Source organism: Boleophthalmus pectinirostris, unplaced genomic scaffold (genome assembly GCF_026225935.1).
Source record: "Boleophthalmus pectinirostris isolate CB_2022bp ecotype Guang Dong unplaced genomic scaffold, ASM2622593v1 HiC_scaffold_11, whole genome shotgun sequence".
NCBI classification, from domain to species: domain Eukaryota; kingdom Metazoa; phylum Chordata; class Actinopteri; order Gobiiformes; family Gobiidae; genus Boleophthalmus; species Boleophthalmus pectinirostris.
In genome coordinates, this window is record NW_026570994.1 from 4450939 (window position 1) to 4462589 (window position 11651).

Below are 11651 nucleotides of genomic sequence, written 5' to 3' on the forward strand. Positions count from 1 at the left end.
AAAAAATGGAAATGGGAGTTTAAGCAGCTCCTCTGTACCCTCCAGAACAACTCCTGGATGTGTCGGCATAGGCTACTTTCTATACAGTCCCTGACAAAAGTCTTATCGCTTATCCATTTTGTAGAAACAAAAGCTTATAACCTGACTTTAAATTAATCGATTGGTTTTAGAAATGTCTCATATGAAAGCTAAAACCCTCCCAAATTATACTCAATATACTAAAATAAATTTGCTTCACTGAAGAAAGATTGATCATTTAATGAACACAGAAAGGTCAGATTTTGGCAAGACAAAAGTTTTGTCGCCTACAGAAAATTTAACAAATAATTTACTTCAAATACAAAAATATGTTGCATAACGTAAGTGAATTAAGTAGTGGTGCTGTGAAATCCATATTTAATATCTTGTATGACTTCCATGAGCTTGAAGGACTGCATCCATGCGGTTCAACAATGATTCGTGCCTCCCAGAGTTCATCAAGATTCTTTGGTTTTGCCTTCCATGCTTCCTCTTTCATTCTACCCCAGACATGCTCAATGATGTTCATGTCTGGTGACTGGACTGGTCAGTCCTGGAGCACCTTGAACTTCTTCGCCTTGAGAAACTTTGATGTAGAGATAGAAGTATGTGATGGAGCACCATCCTGCTGCAAAATTTGACCCCTTTTATGGTTGGGAATGTAAGAGGAGCTAATACTTCTTGATATTTTAGGCTATTGATATTGCCTTCCACCCTGCAAATGTCTCGCACTTCCCCATACTGGATGGAACCCCAGACCATGATTTTTCCGCCACACTTAACTGTTTTCTGAGTGAATCTTGGATCCATGCGGGCTCCAGTAGGTCTCCTGCAATATTTGCGGCGGCTGTGATGTAATTCAACTGAGGATTCATCTGAGAAATCCACCTTCTGCCACTTTTCCAGTGTCCATCCTTTTAGCAGGCTGTGGGCCTTGGCAAATGCCACATGGTTTTTTAATTGCCTTTTGTTTAGTGCTGGTTTCTGTGCACTGATTCGACCGTGGAGGCCATTTCGAGACAGAATTGTACAAACTGTTGTGGTTGACACAAAGACTTGAGGTGACCAGGCCTGGTGGAGTCTGCTGCAGTGGAAAGGGGGCTGGCCTTGGATTTTCGAATCAACAAACGGTCCTCCAGAGCAGTTGTCTTGCGGGGTCTGCTGGACCTGGGCTTGTCAAAAACATCTTCAGTCATTTCAGATCTTTTTCTTATTCTTTGTACTTGACGCTGAGACACATTGAAGGTGTCACCACCTCAGCATTGGATCTGGTCTTCAGCCTCTTGATAATTAACGCTTTGGTCTCAGGGTGGATCTTAGGCATGTTGTCAGAGGTCAAGTTGCAGTTGATGTGAAGGTCTGGTGTGCTGGGTTCTTTTTATACACACCCACTAATTGAATGATCAGTAACTGATCACAGGTGAGGCTGTAATCTAGGATTGGGTGCATCATATGACAAGGCAACAAGACTTATGTCTTGCCAAAATCTGACCTTTCTGTGTTCATTAAATGATCAATCTTTCTTCAGTAAAGCAAATTTATTTTAGTATATTGAGCATAATTTGGGAGGGTTTTGGCTTTCATATGAGACATTTCTATAACCAAACGATTAATTTAAAGTCAGGTTATAAGCTTTTGTTTCTACAAAATGGATAAGCGACAAGACTTTTGTCAGGGACTGTATATAATTACATTTAATTGCAATTACTATGGGTTACAATGATATATTTTGACAATATGAAACACTTATTTGGGATATAAGTGTAGTTACCTATTTCTTAACTGTCTTTATCAATTGGAAATATAACTAAAGTTACATTATATAGAGATCTTTGTGTGAATCTAATGAATCTAATTGCAATTTCACATGACAATTTGGACTTTAAAGCCTGTTTTGTAAATACAGGTTGGGTCTTTTTGACTTCATAGAAAAGTGATGTCTTGGAGTCCAATGAGTTTGATGAGATGATCCATTGATGACGAGCCTCCCAGTTGAAATGTGAGCCTCTACCGCCCCATACGACGGATCCTGTGGTAGGATTGTGCACTCCTTTTATATTTTTCAAACTAAAAGCACATTTAACTACAATTGCTTGTGTCCATTGGTTATTCCTATAGAGGGATTAACCGACTATGTCACTTGGCTCTACTGCGCATGTCTCCTGCAGAAAGAGCCTGTGTCCTGTCTATCATGTCAGTGTCTTGTAGGATTTCAGCAGATTTTAGTCTTTCTCGGGGGCGGGGCTAGTTGTATCAATCAGGTATGAGTGGATGTGCAGCTATTGAAGTTTGAGACATTTTCTCGTCATTTAATCACTCACCTGCATTTAACACATACGGGTCATGAAGATGTATCCCACTCACTGGTTTAATGTTAGTTTAGCATCATAACTTATGTTATCACATTATAACTGTTTTAGTGCTGACAACAGTGCTAGCAAACGTTGCAACAGACGGCAGTGCTTTCTTCACTCAGGCTGCGTGCACATCTCCTGCGTTAATAAACAAATAATCCGTCTATACTTTCATCTTCTACGAACCTAGAGGTCGAGACGTGTTCATAGTTTGAAGTGAGTTGCATGTACATATATTAGTTTAGTTAAAGCCTTATTTGACATCAGTCTCTTGCTGTTTTTGCTACATATGAATCTATTATTACTATTTATATATTTGCTCTTTATTATTGTAATGTGTTGTGATGTGTGAGCTAATACTGTGTCCAAATGATTACCCTTGTGTCTACACAGGGTAATCTAAGTCTAATGGAAATGTCTTAGAAATAATGCAAAAAGGATTAAACCAGGGAACAAAACAAATAATAATAATACTATAATAATAAATAATAATAAATAATACAATTTAAAAGGAACTGTGTGCAACATTTTTATAAAAATGCAAGCTACATATTTATATCTACCTCTACAGAAAAAGAGAGAGACCTTTAGTTCAATAGTTTTATTAATTTTAGATGTTGCCAATAGCTTCAAGCTGAGAAGGAGAACTAAAACATCAAAATATTGTAGCCAACCTGCTGGCACACTGAGTACAGTTCACCTGGCGCCCCCTGGAGGCTGCTGTGATGCATGAGCTTCAGGACAGAAACAAGGAACACTTTTGTCCTGAGGGCTGTTATAAATCTCAAACTGCCCTGACACTGGGTCTGACGACTCTACAGCTGCACTGAGACTTTTGTTTGAGCTTTTCTGTTATTATTGTATTTTACTGCTCAGTGCGCTTAAACTTCCCCTCATGTACAAATAAAATCATATTGATTGATCAAATATATGGTAATGGAAAGATAAATGGAAATATGAAGCAATTTTATATTTTTAATTCACAGCCTCAAAGTAGCCACCCTTTGCTTTGTTGACAGTGCTGCAAAGCCTTGGCCTTCTGTCAGTGAGCTTTATGATGAAGTCTCAAGAAATGGTTTCCACCTAACAGCTGCACCATGTAAAGGTCAAGAAATGCCAATAGTGTAAAACAGTGATCAAAGCAAAGGGTGGCTATTTTTAAGTGATGCGTTATTTAGTACATTCCATTAGTGTCATTCATAATTTTTATGTCCTCAGTGAGAATCTACATTGTACATAATCATGGAAATAAAGAAAAAGTTTTTAAGTTAGCAAATCGAACAGTTCTTTTTGTGTTTTTTCTTCAGTTCAGTCATTTCCCCTTTCTGTCGATTTCTTGCCACTTCATTCATTTCAGCTTGTATCTGCTTATCCTCGTTGTCAAATTCTGGTCTTCTGAGATCGTCTACAGACCAGTACCAATGTGGTTGTTGCGTGTTTATGTTATCAATTTCTCTCTCATGGTGTTGCTTCAGAGCTGCTATTTCCTCATCATGTCTCTCAAGTAGAGAGTCAAAATCTCGACTGTACTTTTCCTGAAACTCGTTTAATTTTTCTGCCTCTTTTCGGGCCTCTATTTCATATTTGAGCTTCATCTGTGCCAACTCTTCTTGATAACATTTTAGTAGCTCCTGCATCTGTTTCTCATCCAGCTTTTCGGGGATTTGATCTTCTTCGTTCTTCGTGCTGATGATGATTTCCTTAGGAGACTGTATCATTTGGGTGCTCTCCTGTTCCATACTTCTTCTGTTCTCAGAGACTGGGTTTGACCACCTGACTTCCTTTGCTCTCCATGGGACTTTCTGCGGTTTTCTCAACTCTTCCCTGCTCAAGTTGCTTTTTCCTTCAAACATCTCAAGTCTTTGCTTCCACTGTTGTTTTGGGTTCTCCTCTTGTGCCTGTCTCTCTCTTTCTCTCTCTTCTCGTTGTTTTTGCTCAAAATTTCTCAGCTCTTGTTCTTTGTTGTCTTTGCTCTTCTTCAGGTCTTTTTCCATTGCTTCTATTTTTTGTTTTGTGTTTATACTGAAGCTCCTCCTCCTCCTTCTTGATCTCCTTCTCCTTCCCTCGCAGGAGTCTCTCCATCTCCTTCTTTATGGCCTGCTCTGCCTCTTGGAACATCTCTGTTGTGTAGTAGCTCCCTCCATTTTCCATCACCATTTTGTTGGCTTTTTCCATGAGTTGCCGAACCTGTGACCTATTGTTTTTCTCTTTATTGTTAAAGACCTGGAACCTCCCTCCACACTCTTGAATAATTTTCTTCAATCTTTCATCTTCCTCAATGTAATCTTCAATGGACATTTCCTCGAGGGCATCTCCTTTAGTGAAGAGAATGATGATAAAGGGACTTGATTTTTTGCCAAAGTACATTTTGATCAGATCCACTGAGTCACTCTCTTCTTTTGTGAATCGACCGATCTTTAGCACCAGTAAAAAGACATGTGGTCCAGGAGCGAGCAATGTGACGCATTTTACAAGCTCCTCTTGCAGCTCCTCATTGGACAAAGATGTATCAAATAAACCAGGAGTGTCAACAACAGCGACCCTCTGTCCATCAACATCACCCTCATCTTTCTTGCAGATTCGGGTGACAGATTTAGGATGGGTGATAGACTTGAAACACTCTCTGCCCAAAATTGTGTTGGCAGTGGCACTTTTTCCATTGCCAGTTTTCCCAAAGAGCACAATCCTCAGACACTCCTGTGGCAGGTGTGGCTCCACATCTCTATGCATCACCACAGTCTGACCTGTGCCTTGGTCTTTAGAGGGGTGAGGGTTCAAATGATCTGCATTGCTCTCTTTCATCATGTTACTGATTTTTGAAAACAGTTCTTTAACTTTCAGATTCAGATCATTTAGATACATGTCATCCATCCACATATATCTGTTCTTACATTTGGTGATCAAGTCTTTTATATGTGGCACCCTCATGTATTTCTCCATGGAGTCTGGTGTCACTGCTTCTGTACTGGCCATCAGCACCATTGAATGCTGGAAGTCCCGCTCCCCAAGCCTCTCCAGGACTGACACTAGTCTGTGTTTGTCTTGATCAGTGAAGGCTTCAGGCTGTACAAACAGCAGGAACACATGAGGACCAAGGCCACTCAGATCTTTAATGTCTTGTATTAACCAATTGAGTCCTTGTGAGACAGTGGAGAGCAGCTGGTCTTGAGTGTAGATCACAGTCACCGGATTGTCATTAAATCTTCCTCTGCCTTTTACACATTTATTATGTTGACTGAACTCTGTTTTTCCCAAAAGGAAGTTTCCCACTGAGGCCTTCAGACTCGGACTTTTCCCCAGAAGAATCAGCTTCAGCTCAGACACTGGAATGAAAACATTTTTTTTTACTTTTATGACAATTATGTTGAATCAATGTGTGGTTTGTTCTTATTTTTTTAAGTTTTTGAATCCAAACAGTTTGGTGATAATCAGTATTTCAGTGTGTGAACTACATAGTCCTTATATACTTTTGTGGGAATTTTTTGGGGATTTGCTAAACTATATATTTTTGGAAAGCTTATAGTATATGGAGTCAGAAAATCAATGTTTGCATTTGCCCAGATGTCTTTATGGCGGCCATATTGAGAAAAAAAAAAGTAAAGCGTGTTCATACGAACATTTTAAGACCAAAATGTCGAGGCTCACAGCAGCAGGTACAGAGAGAGGAGCCACAAGATCCAGAAGAGTCAGAAGGAGCTGGAAGAGCCTCCTGGAGAACTTCCTATTTCGCTACAGTGTTAGATCTGTCCACTCGTATATACAGTCTATGGTTGTATGAAAGTGATGATAATAATGATGATGTAAAGAAAATGTCTAATAAAAAAGTTGCATAATCATATTGTCTAAATGTGTTTGTTGACATTCAACATACACATTTTATGTTAGCTACATTTAAACTCTTTGAGGTACAGTATGACCAGCTGCATGTGATGTTTATAGTTTGTTCTACTCACATTGTTGATGTATTTCAACAGGATAATTTAAAAAAACATGTTTTTGGAGGAACATGGAGTATTACATGTGAATATTACAGTGAAATTGCAAGAAAACAACCAAACCGGGTCATTTTTGACCCACTTATTCATCTAAGGGTTAATGTGAGTAGGTCTTACAGCTTTGTAACTAGCACCATTTGATTCCCTGACCCTGAAAATGGGGGTTTAGCAGTTAAAATCAACATTTCAACTTATTCAGAGGCTGACATATTTCAAAAAGGGTTTTTTGGCGGCCATTTTTTATTTATTTTTTATTCAATATGGCCACCATAAAGACATCTGGGCAAATGCAAACATTGATTTTCTGACTCCATATACTATAACCTTTCTAAAAATATATGGTTAAGCAAATCCCCCCAAAATTCCAGGGACTGTGCACAATATACATTAACCTCAACAGGAGAGATGCATTGTACCAGGTTTCAGCACTAGTGTTAATTCCCACCTGTCGTCCCTGGGCAGGTTTATTGATTAATTGTATTTAACTGACCTTGACTTTCAGCTGTTCTTCCTGGAGAACTATGTATCATTATAGTGATTTCTGATGTCATTTTTGCCATATTGGACACCTTTCTGTTGTAACGGTGATGCCTATATGAAACTGACAGACTCCATGAATGGAAGGTCTATGACTAGCGCTCGAGCAATATGGATTTTTTTGGATCCGATATGATAAAATGGGCTTTGGAGGTGCTTATAGCAGATATATTTAATGATGTAAAAATTCACTGTAAGTCTTCAGCTGATTATAAAACTTACGTCTGGCTCCATTAGATTTGATTTATTTAGGCTACATTTACTGTTATTTTGCATCTACAGTCACATTTATGGCATATTACAGTGGCATTTTTGCATGACATTGTAGCCTGTAAACAAATTAAGTAATCTGCCCCTTAGCCTTTAGCGGTTAGTCTAAATGCGTGCAGAGTAATTCATTATATGCCTAAATGTGGACCATTCACACCTCTATTCACATGTCATCTACATATCAATGCATGGCCAGTAACTATACAGTCACTCTACAGTTGGCCAGTGTAAGAGAAAACAGACTGTTTGAGTGGTAACTAGTGATGGGCAAATGAGACGGAGCTCTGGAGCACGTCTCGTTCTTTCTAAAAACAAATTGCTCGTCTCGCAGCAGCCGCTCACGTGACCAAAGTGTGGAAGTGTCGGTCCCTCCCCCTACTGCTTCACTCTGCGTGTCAATCGCTTCAGTGTATCGAAGCGTTTCATTGGCTCAGCGAATGTTCCGCTCTGTGATTGGTTCAGAGTGCTTCAGAGTGTTCAGCGCACTTCCGTGGTTTGACAAGTGCTAAACTGCTACAGTATAAAAGATGCACCAATATTTCTTAAAAATGTTGGGTAGTGAGGAGTATTTTGTGACGTTCATGGTGATTTTGGTGACTTTTGGCATTTATTTCATTTTCAATGTCATCTACAAGAAAAAAGTGATCAATGGTTTGGGATCACTTTGATCTAATTCCACATAACAAGGTCACCTATTTACTTATTTACTGCAGCTATTTATGTTGTGCTCTACATATTATTTTAAATCATCATTATTGTTGTTGTTGTTAGGTACGGTGTCGCTCTGCACACAAGTATTGTCTTACACTAACAATACTTCATCGATGCTGAGACACCTGTGTGCCAATGGTTAAATTTGTCCACTAGAGGTTAGTGTTTCTCCAAGGCCTCAGACACGTCGAACCATTTGAGACAATATTGCCACTGAGGTGTCAATGCTTTATGAGGCTCCATTTGCCCATCACCAGCGGAAACTCACAGCAGCTACGCGCTAACCAATGAGAAAGAGTGAAAGTAGTTCCAAAACCTCTCAGATCACAAGTCTTCACAAATAAAATTCCTTTTCATCTTGATTCACAAAGATTTTCCGTAAACAGAATATAATCCAGCATGTTGACAGCAGCTCTGTCTGTGGGACAGCCCTCTCTGCTCCGCACTCGCACTTTCATAAAAATAAGCAGTTGTTCTATTGCTGGCCTAAATTGCACTAAAGTTCACTTTTATTTATAGTTTGTATCCTCGATCAAACGCACTTTAAAGACAGTGCCTCAGTGCTGTCTCAAAGAAGACTGTTGTAAACAAGAACATGTGACTCATTTAGGTGGTAGGTAGCCTCTAGGTTTAGGTTAGCATTTAGGTAGCCAATATATCTCCAAGTGCCCATATCAGCTATTAGTATCGGCCATTATTGACCATTATTGAGAAGAAGGGTGGCTATATTGAAATGTCAGAAATGTTTATTTGTACATTTTGAGTTGTTTACTATTTTGACTGATTCTATTTAGTTACGTAATAAATCTGCACTTTAATGGTTGCCCAGTAATTGTGCACACATAGATTTAGAAAACCAAAACTTCACTTTTACTTTCTTATTCAGGTTTGAGCTTTATTTTGGAGAGTTTATATTGGAAGTCAGTGGATACACAGATTTCCGAAACACTCCTAGTGCTTACAAAATGTAATCAACGTTGGTCAGACTGGGAAAATCTGAAAATCTGTACTTTTTTTTTTTTTTAATATCGACAAAAAACAATACATATATAATATGTATATGTATAATATATACAAATGGATCAATATCATGTAGAATGAACCCTTTAATAGTTATACTAATACTGTTGTTCCCAGTACTACATGTACACACAACATTGTAAAAACTTACTGGATGGTTTAAATTCCTTGCTTCTCCTTTGTGCATATGAATAGAGATCTGTAAAAGTACACAAGCACATTAAGTACAGAGGATTACAAGCAGATGTAAAATACACATCTAAAAGGACATTTGAATCTGACTAAGCCAGGGATATAGAAAGCTTCCTGACCTTCACCTGACCAAAATACCAGCCAAACTTGACATGAGCTTTTTGCAATTACAGATGAAGTGACCTAGTGTCACCATCTCTTTTCTTTGTTTGTTTATGGTTTGAATGAGTTCCTGTCTGTGGAATCAGAGACATGGGGCAGGCTATGTGGTAGTCTTTAGGATGTGGGATAGTTTTTAGGACATGGGGCAGACTTTAGAACATGGGGGTGTCATGGGGGAGTCAGGGTCAAAGTGTTGCAGATGTAGAGTTTATATTTTATTACTGCAGCTTTGAAAACCACATGTCATTATCTCATCTGCCCATGTGGGTCATTTTAAAGTATTTAAATATCTGTATCAACTGCCCTATTGGTGCCCAGATTTCAGTAGGTATCCTGTGTAAAAAAAAAGTACACCTGTCTCTCCAGCGCACGATATTATCAGACAGTTTTAGTTGACAGTTGTAATAAATGTGGCTGCACTCACTTCATTTGCATATCCTCCACCTCAGATTTTGCACATCTTGGTGAAAACGAGCTGTTTTACAGATTCATTCATTCATAGGAGTAAAATTGCTCTGCATCTTCTTAGAGGCTCTATGAGAAAATGAAATTTTAGTGATTTCAACTCACCGGATCTTGCAGCAGCCATATTGTTTTTTAGCGGGAAGGGTCACACTTTGGAACTGTTGAAAAGAAAAAGCACATTACTCATATGTCTCATATTGCACAAAACATTTTAAGGGTTCAAATTACACTATTTTCTGATCTATGTTATAATGTTTCCTCATCACAAACTTACCCAGAGTTGTGTGAAGATGATGTTGTAAATGCCAATAAAATCCATAAGAACTGACCTTCATTTTAAGACTTTATTGCATTTTATGATTCCCCTAATGTTTCTTCCAGTAAGGACTATGATATAGTTAATTTTCCTGTAATCATATAATCATAAACCAGACCTTTGCTCTATATTTCTCACCTAAGACCAGATATCAGACCATATAAAACACTTTACCTTGAAGTTGCACTATGTAACTTTTCTGGTGGTGTGAGAAAAACATTTATTCTAAACTATAAAGCAGGGGTCTCCAGCCTGTAGCTCGGGAGCTACCAGTAGCTCCCCACCTCCTTCAGAGTAGCTCGCCAAGGGATTTCTGAATTCTTTGTATTGTGCTGAATAAGTAAATGTATAATTTTTATACATAACTTTGTGCACTGATAAATGGATAATGATTTATGTTTTATAGGCTATAACTGTTCCATGTCTAAGGCTTGCCGAGGCTCTTATATATGCTCAGTTTCTTTGTGACTGCTAAAATTGGTAGCTCTCTGGAATTTTTGTTTTGTATAAGTAGCTCACTGGAGGAAAAACGTTGGAGACCCCTGCTATAAAGGATAAGTCAGGTTGCCTTTCCCAGTGCCTCATATATGGCCTGCTGGAGTCACACAGTTGTCTTCAATGAGACAGACACATTTAAGTCCATACTGTGGAATCTTGTAGCAAAACAATCCCCCTGGAGAAAGCTTGTGGTGGGCCCTAAAAGTTACATAGAGCACCTTTAAATCATCATCATCAAAACTTTATGGCAGACTCCTAGTCCAGATTTAATAAGTCCACAGTTCAGACTGGTGCCACGTGGCTCTGAGTTTGACATGAGGCCAGCTCATGCTCATACTGTTCTCACAGTCATTAAAACGACAGATGAATCTGTGCATCAAACAGAGCATCTTGGCCTTTTCAGTAAAATGCTGAAGCTGTCATTATATACATTTACATTTGGTTCATTTATCAGGGATAAAGCACACAAAAAAATTCCAGCTGATAACCCTGGGCAAGTTGATGTAAGAAATGACAATGCACATTGAGTACAAATGTAGCAGGCTAATGCAATCATCCAGTCAATCAATGAGCAATAAATAAGTCTTCATATATTAATCATCTAAAGCCACTGAATAGTATTTTCTTACCTTTACACTCGCTGGACCAGACCAAACTCCACTGAAGTAAGTCAAGGCACACTTTTTGAGCAGCCCAGAAGAGGTGTGGCTAACATCAAATATCTTTATGATGAGTGGAACTGGCATCTCTTCACTGGGTTTGCAGTGTCATGTTGAGCGCGTATTATTCCATCACTATGAGTAATAATCATAAATTGGTTTTATACACAGCACTTTTTACGGTAACTCAAAAACACTTAACATAGTAGAACAATAAATAAATACAAGACAACTAGAAGTAATAAGGAAGTAAAGTGAAAGGTTTCTGACAGTGGTAACAGAAGTACTCAAACAATAATTAAAAAAAAATATATATAGTAGACTGAAAAGTATGAAAGTAGAAACTACCTGCACTTAAATGTAGTGAAGTAAAAAGTATCCACTGTAAAAAGTAAGTTAAGCACAGATACTAAACATGTGTCTTCACTACTTCTCCTTTGTTATGTTTAATGTG

At 38.5% G+C, this 11651-nt stretch overlaps 1 pseudogene; it reads right to left on the minus strand.

Annotated features, from left to right (window-relative positions):
• Positions 1–3640: 3640 nt before the first annotated feature.
• Positions 3641–7600, minus strand: LOC129412614 (GTPase IMAP family member 7-like; annotated as a pseudogene).
• Positions 7601–11651: the final 4051 nt, after the last annotated feature.